Source organism: Molothrus aeneus, chromosome 4 (assembly GCF_037042795.1).
Source record: "Molothrus aeneus isolate 106 chromosome 4, BPBGC_Maene_1.0, whole genome shotgun sequence".
NCBI lineage: Eukaryota > Metazoa > Chordata > Aves > Passeriformes > Icteridae > Molothrus > Molothrus aeneus.
Window position 1 is genome coordinate 48,477,143 of NC_089649.1, and position 15,318 is coordinate 48,492,460.

Here is a 15,318-nt window from a genome sequence, read left to right on the forward strand (position 1 = left end):
TAAGGTAAACATTTTTCAGTATTATTGTCAATGGGGTGGATTTCAGATATACATGCCTGTAAGGAGCTAAAATTACTTCAGTTCTCATGGGAAAGCCAAAGTTTATTATTTTCTACCAAACTGAGACTACTATGACTTGAGGTGACACAAGCCTTGCTGACTGAAATTGCTAAATGTCAGAGCAGAGCCAGAACAAGAAAGTTAATTTTAAGAACTACTACCAACTACTTCATCTTATTAATATCTAAAATAACCTTTTAGTTTGTAAGAATTAGTAAACAAATGTCATAATAAATAAATATTTCTTAGTAATACCCAATTTTATTATTTGCTAAGAGTATCTGCAATTGAAATTAAAGAGTTCTTCTAAAGTGTGTATTAGGAACTCAAAGTGTATAAATGAAACCTGTGGATATTAAAAAATTCTTGTCAAAAGAAATGACTGCTATTTTTCAAAGTAGTAGGTAAAGCTGTCTCTGCGTTCCCTCTCATGCCCTAAGGTCCGGCACAGTGGTTTTTTGTGAGGGAGTAACCTGGTCCACAAGCCCTGAGGCTGCCAACAGAGCTTTTCTTGGCAAGGGTGGGTGACATCTGTGGTGCTCTCACTTCTCTTTTGGGAAGGGGACTGTGAGCACAGAAGTCACTCCACACAGGCCAGTGAGCAGGCAGCATGGTAACAGTTTTCAGACCCTACTAGCTGGCAACTGAATATTTTCATGATCTCTGCCATTTCCTCATGGATTGTGTCAGGTCAGGAGCTACTCTTCTGTTTTCTCATGTGTTCCATCCCACCAGCAAAACTTCAGGATTCTTCATCCCTTCTCCTTGTTTCGAGCTTTGGCTACCATCTTCCATAACTTTCCTCAGCAAATCTGGTTCTCAGTTCTTTTCCTTACATTATAAATCACTGGTGTTTCCTAAACTTCCACTGTACTGTCCATCCTTTTTTCATTTTATGCACCTTTGTTTTCTCATTTTCTGTTATTGCTGGGTTAATTCACACTTTCACAGCGAGAATTGCAGAGGGTGAGAGATGATCACTGTGGAAGTAAGGCTGGCATAAGAAATGAGACATTTCCTCACACACCACCAGCATCAGGCAATGCAGTATATCAGCATCCTGCTGAGTGAAGAACACCTCAGAGATTTTTGTCTGGCATAAGTCATCAGATAAAAAATAGAAAATAAGCAGTAGATCTTTCTTAACACTCTCCTAAGGATGGCATAAGACAAAAAGGACCAAAAATCCTTGAGAATGATTTTTGTTTAGGTTGTTGATTACACAGTCCTGCTGTTGAGGTCTGTGGGCTCTGAGCAGCAGAGTCTCCTTATGACATGTTTGGAGACATAACCTGGCAGAAGTTCAGATAATTTTCTAAGCTTCCTGCCAGCAGTACCTAAAGAACATCTCAGCATCAACATCTCAGCAGTGACCTTATTTCCCTTCTCCTAACTGTTATTTTTCATAGAGACCCCTACTAGAAGACCTGGGGGCTCACAGCATGAATCAATGGTTAGATATGAGCCTTAAGACTTGGAATTCAAAGTTGTCCTTTTCCTATACTTACACTGAATCTGCAAGGCCCAAATATTTCCTCTTTTATTTGAGAGAAATAATTTTGTATGTCTCAGTTTATATCTATAGGATGTCAATAATGCTACTCATAAAGCTGTTAAAATTAACATTGACTTAATGAATGCAAAGCACTCCGTTTTTTTTTGTAAAGAACTTGTCAGAAAACTAAAAAAAATTATATTTGTGAACTTAAATTCTGAGAAAGAAACATATGCATCCCCTTAGTCAGAAGTATACTGATCAAGCAGATGGGTGATATTTCTGTGCCTGGAACTTTCCTAAGGTAAATAAATCAGTAATTAATGAAGACAAATTCTCAGAATTTAGAAATCAGGGTTCCCCTCAGGAAGTAATAAGGAACAGAGCTATCTGGCTAATAAATTCTGAATCTGAAAACTCTTTGGAAAGAGGTGTGAAACTAAGAACTCTGATATCTTTCTGTTATTAATGATAATACACAGGAACATTTTTATCCTGCTTATCTGTTTCCTGTTTTGGGTCTGTTGCTGATAACAAAGCCTGCTATCTTAATAATGGGCTTATTTGTGGTTTGTCCTATAGGCAGTATTGGAAGACTCTAAGACCTTCATAGTTGCAGTAAATTAAGCAAGTACATCTAGGTTTGAATGAGTGGGAAAAAAAAATCTGTCAGCCAATAAGTAAAGTTAATAGCAAAGTTTAGTTGCCGTAGTGAGATTTCTGATCTGATTTTATTGAAAAGTTGACAGGATCAGAGTCTCAGTGTAAGGCAGCATTGCTCCTCTGCAATCAATAGAACTGATTTACAGCTGCAGCTGCAGGACCAAAATTATTTTATAACTAAGATCTATATGTTCTGATGTGACTGAGAGGTCTAACCAGTGTTTTGCATCAAAGTATTTGGTCTGGAATTACAGCCTTCTCAGTACATAGTAAGGTCACAGTGAGATCACATGGTCATCATTCAGACTGTCAATGAGCATCCAGCACTGTTCCCATCAGAAGCTGATACTTATTCCATGCAGTCAGTTGCACTGAGTACATAGATTTGTGGCTTAACGACAGAGCCATCTCTGCTGAGAAATGAGTTTGATTCCCTATATTTGGAATTTCTACAGCAACATGCAAAAGGGCTTTGAAATATAATTTACTAAAATATTTTCACCATGTAGCATTTGTTGGGCTAGAGATTTTTTGCTGCCTTCTGATAACCCAGAGTGCTTTAAAATTCTAACAAAATTATTTAACTAAATGGGAAAATCCTGTTAGAGACAACCTTCACATTTCCCAGCAGCAACAATGAAGATAAATGTGAGTGTGTTATCACCACAGCATTCCAAAAAACACATTAAGGGAAGTGATACATCAAAGCTGACGTGTCCTACAGACTGCCAGGGATTAGTGGTCAATAACTGGGCAGCAGGGCCAGAAGAGTGCAGGCAGCCATGGCTGGTGCCCTTGCTGTCAGAAGCAGTGCCCTGTAACAAAGGCAGCAGTTAGAAACTTGCAAAAACTTGGAAGTTGTGCAGATGTTAAAAGTTGTGTTTCTGGACCATTGCCATGTATGGCTACGGGTCCCACCTCAAGCCCACATGCTGTCATGTCCCTATGAGGGGAAGGTGACCCTGGGCACCCACAGAGGCTTCCCCTGCCCAGCTCTCCTGGGCAAATCACTGTTCTCTACTGCATATACCTGGGTGATCCTTCAGGCCTTTGGGTGAAGCAATCAAATCTTCTTGGAGCCCTGTGCATGTGTGTGTGTGTGTGTTTTGGGTCATTGTTCTTGTCCATGTGGTAACAACATTCCCGATGGGTACACCTAACTTCTGACCTGTTAAATTACATTGCAGTGTCTCTGTTGGTGACCCCCTCTGTGTTTGTTAGTTTTGGGAGTTGGCTTTAGTTGCACACTTGACTTTTTCTCTCTGTGAGGTTGTTTTTAGGTGCTTTAGCGACAACTCTGCAGCCTTTATGTCCAAAGCATTTCAGATTGCTCCTCTCCAGGAGCAAACCTCTTAATGGCTTTGTGTTAAACAAAGATGTTTAGGATGCCAGTAAATAGGATGCCAGTACCATCCTATTGCTACATTCAGAAACAGGGCAGGAGCCACTTTATGAGAACTTGATGAAGATTATTGGTGTAATTTACACTTTTTGCAACATCCCAGTGCTTAAAAGGGGCTTAATAAAAAGAGGAGCCGTTTCTTGTGTGGACAAATAGTGACAGGATAAGGGGCAATGGTTTTTAACTGGAAGAGAGCAGATTTACATTGGATGTTAGGATGAAATTCTTTACTTAGAGGGTGGTGAGGTACTCTAATAGGCTGCTTAGAGAGGTTGTGGATGCCCCATGGAAGGGTTCAAAATGAGGCTGGATGGGGCCCTGAGCAGCCTGGTCTAGTTAAAGTAGGCCCTGCCTATGGCAGAAAGCTGAAACCTCTCTGATGGCTGAAAGGGATCTTTAAGGTCCCTTCCAGCCCTAACTGTCCTGCGATTCTAGGATTTAATTGTAGTGCAGAGAACACACAACAGAAATATCCTTAGCTTACTCCTGCAGATTAGAAGATAGGTTTTCTAATGCTGAATACATATTTACCCAATGACTCTGTACTAGAGATATGTTTATTCTCTTACAAGCACTGTTTAAAGAATATTTTATACCATTGTGTTGAACTAGCACAGATTCTTTATTCATGATACAGTTTACTTTTTCTAAACAACTATTGATGTTAACTACTTACTACCAAACAACTAGAAGTCATAAAATAATTAATTACTTCAAAAGAGATACAAATTATTGACAGTTCACTATTGTAGTATAGCCTACATGTCTAAAATGCACCATTTAAGGGATTAGGGGTGACTGCTACAATTCAATTTCTGATATGTAGTGAAAATTTAGCAAAGGTTTGTGACGTGTTCACATTATTTTTAATAGATTTTTCCCTCCATTGATTTCTATTTTGATTTTGTAAATATTTTTTCTTACCTTCAGTCCATTATTCCTGCAGGGTCTAGTATCTGGTGATACCATTGCTTCCCATCTCTCACTTGCATTAGAGATTTTCATGATTTTGTTCTTCCTTGTCTCCTCCTCCTCTCCCTAATACAACTTTTCCCTTTGGGAAACTCAAGTGCAGCAGCTGAACTAGTACTCAAAAACTCTATCAACCTATATGGTGATGCTTGCATTGCTTTTTGAGCTACCAGCCAGGTAGATAAACAGCTCAGCATTTTGGGCACACAAATAAAGTTCAAAGATAGATAAACAGGCAGGACTGGACCAAGAAATTACAGCCTACCACTAAAATCAAATTTAAATATCAGAATTCTTGTTTTATAACAAAAAAGGCACCTGCACAATCTCATTTGATCCTTGCTTCTCAGAGCATGACAATGAGGGACAAAATGGATGAGTTCAAGGTAAAATTTGGAGTGGTTAGAGGAACAGATGTGAGTTCCTCAGGACCTATTAGCATTATTAGAAGTGCTGTGCTATGCTCTGCTAAGATGTGCTTTCCTGAGAGTTGTGATCCTTGCTAAAGCTATGCTTATACTTCTTTCTCAGAGCTGGGTGGAGTTGCATCCAGGCTCAGTTCTGTGATCAGAGAGAGAAGGGAGGCTGGGACAGGACCCAAATAAACTCTTCTGCTTATCTGGTGATTTCTGTGGGCTGAGGCCCAGGTGGACAATTGACCTGGTCCCAGAGGTCCAGACCAAGGCTGGTGGTGTTGCAGGCATATCTGCTCCATATTGCATACACAGCCCCAGTGATAACTGCCCTGCCTACTGTCAGTCTCTGCTTAATGCAGCAGAGAAAGAAGCAGCTTTAAAAAACCAACAGGCAGACTTCCCATTATTGCTCCAGTCTCCGTTCTCCTGTGAGAAAGGCAGTAGTGCTGTCTACTTAGAGACTAATGGCTCACTGTCAGGAAGAAGAGTATTATCTTTCTTCCCCCACACCAACCACACAGTCCATATCACCTTTTTTTCAGTGCTAGTTGCTGCAGTACTTCAGAATGAAACCAGAAATGAGTATTTGAGAGAATATCTATATTCTTCTTTCTTGGTGAAAAATTTGTACAGTTAATTTGGCAGTGCTATCAGAGAACACAAAATCATGTATTTTACCTTTCTCCAGGGCAAGTTGTGTTTTTATTTAGGAGTTTGCCTCAGTTTTACCAGCATTGCTGTTTCTTCTCTTAGTGTTTTATCTTGCTTGTCACCATTTCACTTTCAGACTGCTGCTCTTGAAATACCAAACAGACAGGTTCACAACTACACATCTTAAATGGATTACAGCAGAAGAGTAAATGAAAATTTCTGTATTCAAGGCCTTTCCCACCCTTAGGGCCTCTGGACCTCATAGAGAAAGCAGAAATCTTGCACCAAGCAGAGATTAACCTTTATTTGCTTTGTATTTCTAAACTTTTTTGTGTTCTCAATTAAAAATATTCCCTTTGAAGGCTTTCCCTCATGAAACGGATTATTGCTTGCCTGAGAAATAATAATTAGCTGATAATTTAGCCTGAAAATAAAAAAACCCCACTAGTTCATAGTTCATAATACAGTGAGGAAATTATAGTTGCCTGTGAGGTAATCCAAAACTGCTTTCTAATAGCCATTATTCCCTCAGGAAAAAGCTGTACAAAGGCTAGGTTTTACCTGGAGACACCTTCATTGGGAGATGGAAGGTGAGGGCTCCTCCTTGCTCCTTTTTTCTACCCAGACAAAGCTTCCCAAGAATAGTCTCTTCACAGTTTCCTTCTACAGGGTAATTTCCTAGAAAGAGGAAGCAATGGAAGGCAGGAAGATTGAGATCCAGTCCCTGAAGGAGGTAAACAAAACTTTACATGTCAGAGGAAGACACTATACCTCAGACGATGTATCACCCAGAGTGATGGTGAATAAAGTTAAATCCAGTTGTCAGTGGGTCACCCATGGTGTTTCCCAGGGCTCTACAAAGGGATCTGGACAGGCTGGATTGATGGGCCAAAGCCAATGGTATGAGGTTCAAGAAGGCCAAGTGCCAGGTCCTGCACTTGGTTTGCAACCCCAAGAAGCACTACAGGCTGTGGGAAGAGTAGTTGGAAAGCTGCCCAGTTGTAAAGGGCCTGGGCGTGCTGGTGACAGGGGCTGAACATGAGCCAGCTGGGCTCAGGTGGCCAAGCAGGCCACTGGCACCCTGGCCTGTGTCAGCAACAGTGCGGCCAGCAGGAGCAGGACAGGGGTTCTGCATTCAGCACTGGTGAGGCCACACCTCAAAGCCTGTGTCCAGTTCTGGGCCTGTCAGTACAAAAAACACATTATAGTGCTGGATCATGTCCAGAGAAGGGCAACAAGGGTGGTGAAGGGATTGGAGCTCAAGTGTTGTGATGAGGGCTGAGGGAAGTAGGGGTATTTAGCCTGGAGAAGGGAGGATCGGGGGAAACCTTATCACTTTCTACAGCTCCCTGAAAGGATATTGTAGCCAACCTGGAGGGCAGGCAGTTCTTCCACATAACAAGTAAGAGGACAGGGAGAAATTGTCTCAGGTTGCACCATGGGAGTTTTAGATTAGATATTAGGAAAACTTCTTGATAGAGATGTTTGTCAAGCATTGGAACAGTCTGCCCACGGAAGAGCTTGAGTCACCATTCCTGAAAGTATTTAAAAGATGTGTAGAAGTGACACTTGAGGACAGGGTTTAATGGTGAATGTAGTGGGTTGATCTTGGCTGGATGAAATGCCTTGTGCCTCTGTGGGGAAGTAAGCTCACCCAAAATTAACAGGGTTTTTTTGAGCTGCACTTCTAGATATTGATTTAGCCTAAGCCTGGTGCAAGAACATCTGTAGAACTAATTAGAAAGAGCAAGCCATTCTGTATGAACTGAATTAAACTATCAGCTGGGTTACGTCTTGTTCCCTGTTGCTACAAAGTCTATGGCTTGAACAGAAGATAAGAAATAATGGAGTCAGGAAGAACTATTTTTGACGTTATAGAGTTTACTTTGAACTTAAATTGAATTGCAGTCTCTTTGTAGGTGCTAGATGATTTTTTAAAAATTCTATGGTTCACAAACAGAAAAATAAAAGTATGGAAATAGAAAATAATTATTAAGGAAGACTTCCTTTACAATTGAAACTGTGTTGTTTGGATAATCTTGTGTACAGTCCTGCTGAAGATGACCAAGCTTGTTTACCTTGAGTCTTGGTCATATTATAGATTGTTTCAACCTTTGGAAGTGTAGAGAAGTTAATTAAACAGAGACCTGAAGGGAAAGAATCTCAACTGCTGTTGAGGCTTCTCTTTAGCAAGATAGTATATGAAATTCTATTGAAAATGCCTTTACAATTAAATTTTTAATTCCAACAGTAGATGACCTGTTTGTAGTTTACAGCTGCTTGCGACTGCCTCTACATAGTAGACAGGACAACTAAGTCATACTTTTACTGAATTAGCCTCTGGCCAGCAAAAGATGTTTCTAAACCAGAGTGCCATCCAGAGGGAATTTGGTATGAGTTCTAGCTTTGCTTTCGGCTGTGCTAGAATAAAAATCTTGTTCTTTCTGAGTTAGAAAGAAGAACATGCTATACATCTAGAAACAGGAACTTAAGAGAATTGCTACAATATCATTATGGGGCATAGGACTTTAGCAGATTGTACCCATATTTCTGTTAGGAGTTTTTAATGAGACTGAAGCTGGAAACAAAACAAAACACAGAAATTTAGGCATTGGGACATTTACACAAGTGAATCAAGCTGTGAGGATATAGTTTTGGAAAACAATGGCTCTTGTCATTGCAGCATGGCCAGCCTTTGTTATTGATCTGCAGAGCAGCCTTCCTGACATGCTATTTTTGTTACTTGTATAGTGGAAATTCTAGCAAGCCCCTTTGAAATGTTTTTCTTTTGTTGTGCTGAACTATCTGGTTATTCTTAGATGACAGGTAAAATGACCCCTTCTGTTTCCAGTGCTTCTGGAAAAAATGATTGTGTCTGTAGTGGGTTAGCTTTAGCCAGCAGCTAAATTTCCACCCAGCTGCTTTTCAGGCTGTGTTCCTCAGCCACTGGAGTAGAGAGAAAATAGGAAGGAGAGGGGTGAGAAAACTCCTGGGCCAAGATCCCTTGCCAGTTACCATCACAAACAAAACCAACTAGACCTGGAGAAAATTAACTTATTGCAAATTAAAATAGATATCAAATTACTGATTTGGGTGGGAGGAAATGAAACAACAAACATTAAACTAGTAATAGCTGTCCTTCCCCCTTTTCCAGGCCTCCCACCACTCCATTTTTCCTCTGCTCTGGCTTTGTCTCTTCAAGGCCTGCAGTTCTTTAGGAGTATCTTCTTCACCATGGAGCACCTTCTCCTTCTCTTCTGGTCTTGGTGTTCCGACTGGTGGGTTTCACTCCTATCTACATTTCTCCACTGCCTATGTGCTGTTTTCTGCCTTTTTAAAAATATGTTTTCACAGAAATGGCACCAGCTTGTCTTGCTCAGCTGTGTCCTGTGGAGGATCTATTGAACCCTCATCTCTTCCCAGTGGGGAATCTATCACCAATTCCTAGCTAGGCCTGAAAATTACTTTGAGAAGTAAACTTTGTGAAGGTATTTTGAAACATTTTATTTTGTATTGTGAAACAGTCATGACTGTACTAAGAAGACCATTGTCCCCCTTGAAGTCCTCCAGGACCCAAGACTAGCTGTAGAAACCATACATAGGAGGTTAAAAATCAGTAATTTATTTTAATGAATGAGAGTTATAGTCTGAAAATATAGTTTTTAATCACAATACAGAATATTTTCACTGAATCTCAGTGATTTAAAGCATTTATTTAAATCAGTGATGAATTACAAGTTCTGCAAGTATAACTCAGAGTTTAGAGGTAAATTCTGACAGTCAGTAAGTTGCAATCTTGTTGCCAATTTATAAATTCTTTTCATACTATTAGATAATTCTAACTGCTTGAACAATGTTAAAAACACCCATTATCATATTAATGGTTGTTTTTAACATTGTTCAAGCATTTACAATCTACTGCTACCAAAACTTTGCAATGAAGTCTGGTAACTAACTAAGTTTTCCTTTGGCAAGAAGAATATAATTTATTCCACTTAAATAGTTTTTTAGACTACATTGTTTTGATTTCTCCCTGTAGATGCACGGTACTTATTCTGTTTTATCCAAGAATAACATCTTTCATGAGACTGAATATTTACTGTTTGAAGTTCTAGCCCCCTTGATAATATTTGCTAGTATTATTGAAACATAAATGCAAAATTGCTGCTGTTCAGAGTACACCAGCAGGGAAAGGCCAGACTGTTGATCAGCCTGATGCAGAGACATGCTGACAGCAGAATATTTATTTACCATTTCTAATTCTGAGTCTGCCCCAAAAAGTGTCATTTGTTTTTAGCAGTGATTCCAGCTGGCATTTGCATTGCATTGCATTATATTAAGCAGTGTTATGGTTTGGAGAAATACTAAGCTTTGTAGGTACAGCACAGAATTTAAAACAGCAGCTCCAAATGAAAGACACGGCTAAGAAAAGGCCCTTGAGTTTTAGCACAGTTGTTGGAGGAAAGCTGAATGGAATTTAGTCTAGAAAGACTGGAAGACACCATTTCAGAAAGATAAGTGGTCTCATCAAGTCAGCTAGAGCCCAGAGCCACTTTCTGAGGTGCTCAAGTTGATAAATCTGCCTTAGAGTTTTTTACATGCATGCAAAATGGTTATTTCTTGAAATCCCTGCTAGTGCAATTGTAAAAATGGTCTCAAATGAACCAGCACCATTTTTTTTGTAGTTTGCTATACCTTCTTTCAGCCATAAATCAGACCAAACCCAAAAATACACCCACTGAACTCCCAGCTGACCTCTAACCAGACTTCCATATTCTGCTTTGCATTAGTCTCAACAATCTAGTAGCAGGTGAAAATCTCTTTCTCCTTCAATGCCTTGCTCCTTTCTTTCTATGGAAGCTTGTCATCTTCCAGCTGGCTCTATATGGAGCAGGCCTGTTTTTATTATTTGCCCCCATGTTTACCCTTGGAAAGGTTTTTAAGAAGCTCTAGCATGAGTTGTAGGAACCCCAAAGTAGTGATCTGTACCATGTAATGTTACTCAATGGTAGAAATGTGCTTAGATGCTCAGAAATGTGTAAGTTTAGTGATTTTTAATAGAAAAAAAAAAGATCCAACTCAGCTAAATGGACAAAAGTTAATATTCAGCAACAATTTAGGCATAGGCTAAATCTGCTCCTTCAGAGCTTTGTATTTAGGGTTATGTCAGATAAACAAGAACTACACATACAGGTATTGAAACTCATGTGACAAACTGAGGAACATGGAATAGGCTTTCCACCTCTTGTACATCTTCAGCTGATGACCCTGCTGCAGAGATGGGTGAGCTGAAGGCAGTGTGTTTTGCCTTTCTAGATATTACTGGCACCATTTCTGATCATCAGTAGATCTTTGTCAACCTCATTCTGAAGATGACCTGACCAAAATAAGTCAGAATGGTGTTTCTACAGCTGAACTTCAGAGCAGAAGGTTTGAATGTGAAATAGAGGTTCCCTCCTCTCCAGTTTCTCCTTTTCCTTCCCCAGACACATTTTTTTTTTCTGTCTCCATCTCCATTTGCATTCTGCTGACTAGCAGACTGAGTTTCTTTACAAAAATGCTTTACTCTTCTGATTGGAAAGGTGGCAAAAAGAGCTATCTTTCACTGGCACAAGTTTGCCAGTTCTTGGCAAGGCTTACAGGATCAGGGACCAGACGCTACAAAGGATTAAAATTCCTAAAGTAGGATTCATGCAGGCATTTAGTGATGAAATCCAAAATTGTGACCTCAAATTGTATCTCCTTAATCTTGAAGCTGTCTGAAATCACTAAGACTTAATTTCTGTCAGTACAAAATCTATTCTTAGACTGATGATATATGTGTACAGCTCCACAAATTTCGTTCCCAGATACATTTTCAAAACACAGAATGTCAGAGGACCACAGTATTTCAGCACAGCAGAAAGGTACTTTTTCTGGTTTTCACCTCTGGTTCTGTTGCTCTGACCTGAATATGAAATGCCATCCGATAATACTGCCTAATTCTATTTAGGAAAGGAGCATCAGAGGAGATTTGATGATACTGGAGAGTCCTAAAACTATATTTCCATTTCAGAAGGTGTAATTTATGTTGATTTGGGAGTTCTAGAGATTAAAGGTAACAAGAATAGAGCAAGGACTCTAAAAAATAGTGATGGAAGTGTTCTCTTCAGCCATTTTAAGTGCTATGGGCTAGGTCAGCATACTGGGCTTGAAACCTAGTCTGTTCTTAACTCTTTTTACATTTCAGTTATCTTTGCCAGTCCCACAGTGCCCACAACTTGGCTGTGGACTTGGGACTGCAAAGCTTGTTTCAAAAGCTTGAAAGTTCTTCTGCAATAACTTTAATTTTGGAATACAGTTACCTGAAATTTGTTGGCATGGTGAAGTTCAGTCAGACTGTTTAGAAGAGAGTGTTTCTGACTGATATAAAATGCAGCTGTATTTAGCTCCCCTCAGCTGTGAATTCCCTTTGCCTATCACAAGTTTAGGAGGGTGAAACTACTCTCTGTCTCTGATTATGCAGAAGCATCTTTGCCGCAACTGAGCTGCAAAGACCAATTGGTTCCACAGAGATTCATTTGTAAGTGCCTATGTACCAGCATACAGATAAAGACAACTGATAGAAAAAAAGACAAGAGATGCTATTTAAATGAATATTTCTGTGTACTTGCTTATTCTCAATTATTAAAAATAATAATTAGAAGGTTGTTACTGCTTGGAATGACAATGGCATTGTTATTTAGTATTCCCAGTGGTCTTACACCAGTACATTTCCTTTCATGTCAATTAGCTACCATGGAAAAAATGGAGAAGAAGAATGTTTAACAATGTGATACAAGTAAAAAAAATAATACATCCTTAGATATTGTTAGCTCAAACTAAAGCCTGACTGAAAAAGTAAAAGCTGTATTTATTTGGAAAATGACAGTAGATAATAATGAATTCTCATTAAAGAAAAGACTGCAGTTAAAACTTGGACCTTGGTTTCAAATTTTCTGGCAAATAGTTTTGAGCCAGTTCACAGTTAATGGTAAAGTGCTAAGAAAAACTTCTAAAACACCCTATTAATTTAAAAAAATGGAAAAGCAGTGAAGAAAACTTTTAAATCTTGTATTAAAGTTCAGATTAAAGGAAAATGATTATTGCGTGTTCTGGGGGGTGAGGGGACTGTGTTTACTTTTGGTGGGGCTTTGTTCTCTCTTTACTAGACCAATGTTTCCTGCAAAGAAACTCAAGCTTTGTGGAAATTTTGTCATGTGTGAAAGCATTTTTTCACCAATAGAATCAGTATTCCAGCCTTCTGGTAAAATGATCACCACTTTGACCATTGATGGTGTTAAATTCAGTATAAGTAAATATCATCACTGAATCTGGTGATGGAGGACCAGACTGATCAAAACTGATTGGAGATTTGGCCAGCTGACTCCATCCTGTAGTGAATAATGGGATTTTTCATTCTTTCCTGTGACTATCAACACTTCTACTTGAAATGTCTTCATCAGACAAGTATGAAACTTTTACACTATATCTTCACTATATCTTTGAATTCTTAGTGAGTACTTTTATACTGGTACTTATTTAGAACTTCTCCTCTGTAGTTTGTATGTCTAACAAGGCAACATGGCATGTGAAGGGAAGAAAGAATAAGAAGTCCTGTACAATTGTGTATGCTTCATTGGTGGCTGTAGAATAAAGAAATAAAACAGTAAGAAGAATTTGTGACTTTTACTATCTACTACTTGGTATAAAAATGTGTGTTCTAAATTTACTTTAAAACAGGAACAGAGCCTTTCATTTTAGAAAGGCAAATATTTTGTCTGCAAAACAGACAAAAGCTCCTAAGTTTCTAAATTCAGTACCTTAATTTCTTTGCTCCATGACATTTGCAAAGAGCAAGTGGTAGACTTGGTAATAAGCTCTAATAATTCATCATGGTGGAAATTACATTATTTAACACCTCAGCACTGAGAAATCTAGTAAAAAAAAGGAAAAAAAAACCTTTCAGTGCTGCTCAGAATGAGCAAAATTCATTTGGTATGTGGCAAGTATTATGCTATGGTACTTACACTTTGAAATTGAATCAGCTCTTACTCTCCCACAGAATCTTGAAATTCAGATGCTTAGAAAGATGGTCAGGAGAAACAGAGTAGCACAGATTTGTGCCTGTCATTCCATCCTACACTTGTCCCACAGGTAGTGGTTACTGGGCAGCTGAGTTAGCAGTAGAATAAAAATCACAATTTTCAGAAAGAGTTCTGGGTCAGATGCCTTTAAAGCTCTAGTCACATTATTGAAAGAACAGTGAAACTGAAAGCTCTCCTTAGATGCTATTAACAGCATTTTTTAAACTAGATTTTAATCATTGGTGTCATTTCAGTTCACTATTGACCATGAACTTACTGATGTGTTGCTTGAAGAAAGTGCTGTGTCTTGGGGCAGAGGGGTAGAAGGTATATTGTTTAGGTTCTTTGTAAGAAGAACAGTGGCCAGGTTCTGTAGTCTCAGTGTGTAGCCACCCAGATTTGAAGTCAGTGTTGGTTTTCTTTGTTCCTTTTCAGAATTTATAGACAGCTATCATTTGAGATGGGCAGATTGTGCATGCTGGGTGGCATATCTTATCCTGCATCACGTGTAACTCCAGGCTCTAGTCTTGCCAGCAAAATGGCCTAGAGCATGTAAAAAGCCAACTCACGGATTAGTGACAGCTGGCTAAAGCTGAACCCAGATGAGTTTAGATTTGTTTTGAATTCATGCCCTAGTTTTGTTTTCTACTTGGATTCTTCATCAATACTAAGCTTTCCCCTGTAGATACTAGAGTTAGGAGTAATGTTCAGGTCCTCTCATTCTTATGAGGAAAGCAATCCTCAGCTGTTTATACATGAAACTGCTGCTGGTTGGACTGCAACAATAAGCTGTGTCTGAAGTCCTGTGTGCTTTCAAAATTCTAGTGCAAAGCACTGGAATGAATATTCTCAGAAACAAGAGACTTAGACTATTTTTCACAATACTTCCTCCATTTTGCATCTATTGACAGAACATTTTCTCAGGCATAAAGGTCAGTATCAAATCTAGGCTGCTTACAGTGGAGGGAGTTTTTTCAGAAGAGATGGAATAGAAAGGAAATGGCTATAACTTTATGATGCCAACTGTCCTCTACTTTGCCTTGGCAGCTCCAGTTCATTAAAACAATGTTTTCATTGTGATCTATTTGAGTCAATAAGTCTTGGTACCAGTAAAACACAGTATTCATCTATTCCCCTCAGCAGTACTGCAACACTTATTTATGACCTACCAGACTGCTCTGCAGAAGGTACATTCATGCCAATTACATGCTGCTCATTGCATGAAATGCCTAATTAAAGTTTCCAGTACTAATATTAGTCTGATGGAAGTCAACTTGCTAACAGACACTAAGTCAGAGGCATGGCAAGACCTATGTAAGTCCCAGGAGATGTCTGAAACATTTTTCTCTGACTCAGTTTGCATTAAGCCACTCTGTAAGCCACAAATTCAAAGAGAAAAGGTAGGTCTAAAATCATTCATACATAGAAAAACAAATTTTAAAGTACTTTTAGGTAGCACAGCATAATCTCTTGCTATCTTGAGTTTTGTTGCTAGTTCTCCTAGGTTTCTCTGTAATTTAAGAATTTCATGTTTTATTGTTAATATTTTGACTT